The sequence below is a fragment of the Pteronotus mesoamericanus genome, unplaced genomic scaffold (assembly GCF_021234165.1).
Source record: "Pteronotus mesoamericanus isolate MK-2021 breed Mesoamerican mustached bat unplaced genomic scaffold, CSHL_Meso_final contig_27, whole genome shotgun sequence".
Lineage (NCBI taxonomy): Eukaryota > Metazoa > Chordata > Mammalia > Chiroptera > Mormoopidae > Pteronotus > Pteronotus mesoamericanus.
Genome location: NW_026555115.1, coordinates 5,709,760 through 5,718,081, shown reverse-complemented (window position 1 = coordinate 5,718,081; position 8,322 = coordinate 5,709,760). Strand labels below are relative to the sequence as shown.

At 40.1% G+C, this 8,322-nt stretch overlaps 1 pseudogene; it reads left to right on the top strand.

Annotated features, from left to right (window-relative positions):
* Positions 1-7,525: 7,525 nt before the first annotated feature.
* Positions 7,526-8,322, top strand: LOC129071725 (RWD domain-containing protein 1-like; annotated as a pseudogene).

The following is an 8,322-nucleotide window of genomic DNA, read 5'->3' as shown; positions in this document are numbered from 1 at the left end:
TTATAAGCATGTAAACTATTCTAATTATTACTGTAAATAATTAATCATTTCTTTTACAACCACCTATTAAATAGCTGTCATAACACTGTTGTGAATTAGATGGAAGACAAAGATTCAATATTCAGTTATTAAAACAATTAAAATATTTATTGTTTTCCATATGTTGTTTATACCTTTACTTCTTCACACTTGATCGCAGAATTTCTCCAGCAAGGAACAATATTCTTCATTTGCTTAGCTACATCGCCATCTGTTGTTGGGAAGTGGAAAACAGCCTTTTCTGTTTTTTTGTTTTCAGGTTTGTGTTTTGTTTGTTTGTTTTTTTTTACATGAACAATAGCTTAATCCTTACTGCTCAGCTTTTATTTGAATTTTGAAAACTTTGATCCTCAATGTACTCTTCCTAAAATATTTTTCTTGACTTTATTTGTCCCGTAACTGACTAAACTCTTCTGCTGACTAATTTCAATGACACCATCTAAGTGGTAAATTAAGTGAGCCCATTAACAAATTACAGTGAAATATTCCCATTACACCAACATAGGAAAAGTGCAAAATAGGAAACTAGCTAACTAACTTGGTTTACATAAAGTCATAATTGAGGGAAATTTAAGTTTGATCACCAAATAACCTACAGAGTTGCTTTATATTAACTCATCTTTATGATAAAAGCTCACATTTGTTGAATGATTGCTGAGTGCCAAATGCTGTTCATTTTTGAGACAATGTAATGATAGAGACACTTTTTGTGCCCATTTGCAATTAAGGAAACCAAGGCCCTAAGAAGTAAAATAATTCGCTGATGCAGAGGTAGCTACATAATTTACAGGATCCAGTGCAAAATGAAAAGATGGAATCTCTTGTTCCAAAAGCAGGAAAAAAAAGTAATTAAAGGTTCTAAAACATAAACCTTTTCTTATCTGTCTAATCTGTCTCTGAACTTATTATTTAATTTGCTATTTAATGTCATCCAAAGCAAGAAAAACCAATAATTTTGAGTTATTAGTATAAATTTATCATTCATTTTATATTGTAAAATGTCAGCCTCAAATATAAATATGAGCACTTAACACTTATGCAAAATAGCCAAAATTATACAATTTATTGTTTTGTAGCTTATACCTTTATATAAATGTATTTTGTTTTTATCAGAAGAGTGGAAATGCTGTACAGAACTAACTCAACTGTTTTTATTTCACTTGATATGTGTACATTCTAACAACACTTTCTACTTTTGACTTTCTGATGAGCAAAGAACTGAAAAGACTGAAAAGAAAAAGGATTATAATAATTCTCTTTCCTTCTTTGTCATCGTTTGCAGCATAAGTGGTTGGCTAATACAGAGAAATAATATAAGAAAGGATTTGGTAGCATTCCCTGTCATTCATGTTTCTCAGTGTACTATTGCTTTCTTTCTGCATTCAAAGCAAGTTCTGGTTCAAATAGAAAGTCAATCACAGGCATAACCTGGCTACCGCACATGTACTTTGAGTCTCACTGAACTTCCACATATTGTGGATTCACCAGGACCCTGTGCTCCTGAGGCATTGTGAACTCTTTAAGGGAATCAGGTGACAGGCACAGTGAACACCCATATGAGCTCATCTCCTCTGCTCGTATGCATGCTCTAACTCTAATGTCTTGTCCAACTTCACTTACAAAACAAATTCAAAGACACAACCATCAAGAATTTCAAGGCATCGACCGAAAAGCATTAAATCAAGTGTGGCCTCCTCTGTGCGTGGGATCCCCCAAGACTACGCAGGACACACACCCATGAAGCAGTCCTGAGAAGATGGATATACACAGACTGTCTGAATCCAGAGCTCATGCTCTTAAACACCATGTTCACCTGACCCTTAGACTGTGCCAAGAGACACCTTCAAAAGTTCTACACTATGGGTTCCATTATATACTTAATTAAAATAAAGACTATGGCAGCTAGAGTGCCTTACGAGTCCAGCCTCCTCTTTTTGCAGGCAAGGGATAAGAAGCCTAGGAGCCAGGGTGAAAGCCCCAGTGCCCGGGATCCAGAGTCCTCAATCAAACTGAGAATAGGAACACAATATCCCCCTGCTTTCACCTCTCCTTTCCCAGCTCACCTGTCCTTTAGTGACTCACTTTTCCTTTCTTATGCCATGGTAGTCCTGCTCAGTCCCTGTGGTTCAGGTGAGGTTGACTCTCACCTCCTCCTGCTGGGGGGCAGAGAGGGGCCCTAAGCAGGCCTGGCAAAGCCACATGCTCTACAAGAACCTCACCTCAGCTATGTGGAAAGAGACACCCTCTTCCTCTGGAATTTTGAGGCATTGGGGACCAAAAAAATCATGGAGCATCCAGTGGCCAACTTGTTATCATGTAGAGAGGGCCTGTCTGAGAACAAGATCAATGTGGAGAAAAGTAGAGTTGAGATGAAGAGAGAAACGAATCCCTAAGGGAGTACAGCTTTTGAGCACCTTGGTTAAGTCAATACATCTCCCTTTTATTCTTAAGCAAACTTAAATCAGGTTTCTGTTACTTGTAACAAGGAAGCCTGATCTAACACAAATGAAGATATAGATTTATGAACCCTCACATAAACATGGTCATTGAAGCCATGGTGACAGTGTAGTGAAGGGAGGTCCAAAAGATGTGGATTGAAAACAATGTATGGACTTGGCAATTAGGAAGTCAGTGGAGACACAACAGGAGTTTATTGGGTGGTGGGAAACAAGGCCAGGAGACAGGGCTTCAAGAGTGAATGTGAAAACTTTGTGTTAAAAATGGTGAGTTGAGTACACATACTGATTGCTACTTCCTCCTGAGAAACAACTAAAATGGAAAGAAAATATTTTTTACGAAGTTCAACCTGCAAGGACCATGATGCGAACAAGAGAGACTAGAGTGGATCAAAGTGGGCAACTGCAAATAAAAAATGTCAACAAATTTTTGGAAGTGAAAAAAACAGATGGAGGGCTAGAATCTGGCTTCACAAGAAGGAGGAACAGTAACACCTCAGAGCCGCATGGGGAAACGGTGGGCAGTGGTTTGCCCCCTAGGACTCTGAAAGCAGTGGGACTGAGGTTCCAGGCAGCTTGAGAACAGGAGTAAGACTCCAGTATGACCACAGGGAGACTGTCTGAAAGGCTCTGTTAGAGCCACTGGACACATCCCTAATCCTCCCACGCCCATCTTTTACAGCTCAGTCATGAATCACATGATTCCCACAATAAATCAGAGCATTATTCTCTGGAGACACTCAGAGGACCAGAATCTTAACTCAGGAACCCCTTGCAGCATAGGGTCACAGATGAGGTTCTGAGCACCAAGCCGAGGGGTTAGAGAATAGCTAATGGCTACTGAGCAGAGCCCCATCCTGTCTCCTCTCTTTTACTAGAACATCAGTAGTCAGACATATACACCCCAAGAAAAACATTGTAAGAGCTTTTCTGCAGAACCAATACAGAGTATCAACAATGGTAGTTTAAACTGTGGCACTATAGCTAAGTGGGAACTGCATTTAGCTGAATCCCCTTTGCTGTGTAGTTCCAGGTTAGGATGACAACAAGAATATGTGTGAAGTTTGGAGAGAGAAAAATGGAAGCAGCCTCTACTATGCTTTGAATGGTGTTGTAGTGTGCCAGACTTACCTGCAGCCCCCACACCTTGCCACTGATCCCCTGGCTCATGCTGGTGGTGTAGGGCATGGATAGTTCCTCCATCCCCTACAGATGTTTAGCCTCTCTGCATTCTGGATCATGCATGTGTGCAGCTCTGTGGCAAAAATGCTCCAGCTTCTTTGGTGGGTCACTTACATCATTGAGGTTGAGGTGCCAATAGCATCCATTGCAGCTACCCCACCCTTTTCCCAGCTCATGAAGGAAGTTAGGGAGATGAAGGAAGAAGTCCTCAAGTCAAAGCTGCCCAGGAGAGTCTCAAGTATCCCTTCTGGCTCAGTCACTGGATCATGGGAAGCATGGCCCTGATGCAGCTGCAAGGAGGGATCAGAGCACAGCACGTGGGCCTTTGAAAAACTGCACTCAGTGCAATCAGAGATCTGAGAGGTGCATTCTCAAGGGCACCGCAACAGTGTAATGAGCCAGTACAGTAGTGGGGAGACCTGTGGTTTTCCTTCTCCTTATGCCCTGTATCAGTTTCATAAGGCTGCCATATAACAGAAGTCAACAAATTTTGTGTCTTAAATCAACAGAAAGTCATTGTCTCACAGTTCCAGAGGCTAGAAGTCTAAGATCAAGTTGTCAGCATGCCATGCTCCCTTTGAAACATGTAGGGGAATCTTTCCTTGCCTCTTCCTAGCTTCTGGTGGTTTGCTGGCAATCTGGCATTTCCTGGGGTGCAGCTGCATAACTGTATATGGTTGCATATGAGGATTTGTTTTGACATTAGCATCACTTCTTTTGTTTCAGGTTTTGAGTCTTCACCCATAAAATGAGAGGACTACGTTAGCTAATAAAAAGATTAATGCCAACACCAATTATACACAAAACACTCAAATTTTCAACAAAAAGTATGGCTCCTCTCTTTGCCAGACATGGTAGGAGGCCTAAGGACATTCTCTGCAGCTTCATGAAGTTTACAGCATAGACAGGAAGAGAGTGAAAAATATTCAGAATACATAAATTGTAGTGCATTCATACAGTGGAATGCTACAACAATCAAAATAAAATACTACTACATAGAAAACCTGGGCCATCCCACAGTCAAAATAGTGAGCACTTGTAAGAAGGTCAAGAACAGGAGAATTAGTCTCTGGTGATAAAAGTTAGAAGAATCATTTATGGGGAAGGGGGCCTAGCCTTCTGGGATGTTGGAAATATTTTATAACTTGATCTGGGTAGTGGTTCCTTGGATTTACACACATGTTAACATTCTTCAGCATCAGACACTTTACCAGGCATATGTTATATCCCAATACAATGTTTACAAATATCCCCACGTATAAATTATTGGCATTAAATGTTACCAGGGAAAACTACAGTGTTCCACAAGAGGACCTGATCTGATCTGGGGACTATCGGACAACATCCCCTTAGAAGTCAGAAGTAGCAAAAAGATGTTCACAGAGACAAGCCTATAGAAGGCACTGAGATAAGAAAAGCTTGACCTCTGGAAGACCTGAAAGAATGTCAGAAAGGGCCCTGGCTGGTGTGGTTCAGTAGATTGAGAGCCAGCCTGTGAACTGAAAGGTCACCAGTTCAATTCCCAATCAGGGCACATGCCTGGGTTGCAAGCTAGGTCCCCAGTAAGGGGTGTGCAAGAGGCAACCACACATTGATGTTTTTCTCTCCTTCTTTTCTTCCCTTCCCTCTGCCTAAAAATAAATAAATAAAGTCTTAAAAAAAAAGAATGTCAGAAAGGTTGGGGCACAGGAAGCAACAGAGGCAGCAGTGTGAGAAAAGCATGAGAAGGTGGGCTTGGGCCAGAGTGGGCAGCCACTTGTAGCTCATGTAAACAATGTTGCACTCAGCTCTGGGGCCTATTGGAGGGGCTTGCAAGGAGGAGACACATCATAGATTACTTAGAAAAGAGTGGATGTTCAGTTTTTCTACTTGATGAGTTGACAACTGAGGGTCTCTCTGTAGCGATACTTAACTTTCCAAATTGCATTTAGGAGGTCTGCTCTTAATATAGACCATAATATCTCTCTTCATTTTTCTTGCCCATTCTGAACCAGAGAGCTTTGTCTCTGTGTCAGTCTCTAACATACACACAGGATCATTCATATACTATTCTCCCAGATATAACCCCAGGGGATGGACTGTATCTAAGTGTACAGACAAGACCCTTTTGCATAACCAGCCAGCACAGTGATCCAGTGCACCATTGCTCAGACAGTCTTCTGTGGGAACACCAATGCTCCACAAGGTATCAAATGGTATCTATAGGCAAATACCTTTGTGAAATACTGGATCAAAGTTATTGTTTTTCTATTGCAGGATTCTCCAGGTATTTCTCATGTTAATGTGCATTATAGTTCTCTAAGAGGAAGAAACAATGTTCAGCATTTCCAAACTTATTTGAACCATGGAACCCTTTTGTGGGGTGAACAATATTAGAACATCAAGGTTGTATTCCATAAAACACACTGTGAGGGATAAGTGGGGAAAAGAAGGGGAAGGGTTGTTAAGGAACATGTACAAGGGCCCTTGGACAAAGACAACGAGGACTAGGATTGAATGTGAGAGGTGGGGGTGGGTAGGGCAGCGGGAGAGAAATGGGGGGGGATGGGGACAACTGTAATAAAAAAACAATAAAAATTCCTCAGGTGAAAAAATTGTGTTTTTCATATCTCATGTCTAAAATCATGTTATCTGTTGTAGACAATTTTAGTGGAGCAAACTGTAAAGAACCCTAGAAAGGTTAATTCTGTTGCATCTGACATCTTGAGAATTTTTGGTATTCAACCCAAGCTTTGCGTTTTCTTTGAAATTTTCAAAATGCACAGCCTCATGCTCTCCTTCAAAAGTTCTGGTATTATTCAGAAGCAATTACGAAGAAAAACGAAATTACCTTTCGTCATTCTATCTATTCAAGGCCTTAGAAATGCAGACTGACAATGAGCTGACAATTATTTTCAATCCACTTTCAGTTAATTTCACTATAAATTGAGCCTGAGGACTGATGACAAATAAAATATATTATTCATCTGAAAACATTCTCTTTGGGGCTACAGATCTCCAATTTATTTCATTAGTGATCATGATCAAACTAAGTTGAGAATTGATTTATGCAATAGTTATCCCTCTGCAATAATTAATTAGAAAAATAATACTTTGGCAGAGCTTTGAAAAGGAGCAGTTTCTAAGGCTCTTTGATAAAATAGAAAACTTTTTAAAATAATTATGAGGCAGTGTTCCTGAGGGAATAGATATGCATTGCCCTTGCCTATTTCCACATTTCACTATAGTTAAATCACAGTCAGGAAAAACTCCTTGAATCTCAATTCAGTTCATCTAACAATTTTTTAGCAAGTATTGTACTACATGCTAGGCACTGAAGGCCTGTGGGCTGGAGGAAATGTAAGCACAACTCTAAGCAAAGAGAATGCTATAAACAGTTATAAAGAACTAGGAAAAATCCAAGTAGGTTTGAGAAGTGAGTAATATAGAGTGGCTATGAGAGGTTAGGAGAGAAAGATGTGTTGGGACTAGACTGTGAAGGAGAAACCTATAGTCCACAGACTATTTTTAGTAAGCTGGTCTTTAAATAGAGGGCTGTGTTGTTTAGATGATAAGATAAATCTGGTGGTAGTGCCACAGGATTGTAATTTTTCTGGTGAGATGCAATGAAAAAATTGTGTGAGAGGAAAATAGGGATGCAAGAAGGAACAGAACTCGTGAATCATTTAGTTAATCCCATGGGAAGTCAAGGTACATTGAGGTCAGAGGTTGGAAGGATTTTTGGGTGATGACGTTACAGAAGTTGTGAGCAAGAGATGGTGAGAAAAATAAAGTATGAACTGGTCCCGGCTGCAGCGCACCACCCAGATGTCTGGGCAAGTCATGCATGGGCAGCAGTGAGGGCCACAATGGCAGATTACAGAGAAGAGCAGTGCAATGAGCTAGAGGCTCTGGAGTCCATCTACCCCTACTCCTTTACAGTATTATCAGGAAATCCTTCCAGCTTTGCCATTACTGTGACATCTGAGGCTGGAGGAAATGATGAAACTGTCCAGACTACCCCCAAGTTTATATACAGTGAGAAATATCTAGATGAAGCCCCTCATTATGAAATACTCTCCCAGGAAAATCTAGAAGATAATGATGTCTCACATATTTTAGAATTATTAGCATAACAGGAGAAGAAAACCTTGGTATAGTGATGATCTTTACTTTAGTGATAGCTGAACAAGAAAAATTAAATGAAATAGTGGGTCAAATAAAAACTAGAAGAGAAGAAGAAACAAAAACGAAAAGAAGTTAAAGAAGCTGAAAAACAATTATTTCATGGCATTCCTGTTACAATTGAGAATTTCTTAAATTGGAAATCCAAGTTTGATGGAGAACTCTTGGAAATTAAAACGAAATGAATGAAAGAAGAAGAAGAAGAAGAAGAAGAAGAAGAAGAAGAAGAAGAAGAAGAAGAAGAAGAAGAAGAAGAAGAAGAAGAAGAAGAAGGAGGAGGAAAAATAAATTAAGTGGGAAACAGCTATTTGAAACAGATCATAATCTTGGCACATCTAATACCCAGTTCTTGGAGGATGCTGGAAACAATGTGGAGGTAGGTGAGTCTTTGTTCCAGGAAATGGAGGACTTGGAGCTGGAGGATGATAAGGATAATCCAGGCTACAATCGTGCTGACCCAGAGAGTGACTTGACCAATTGA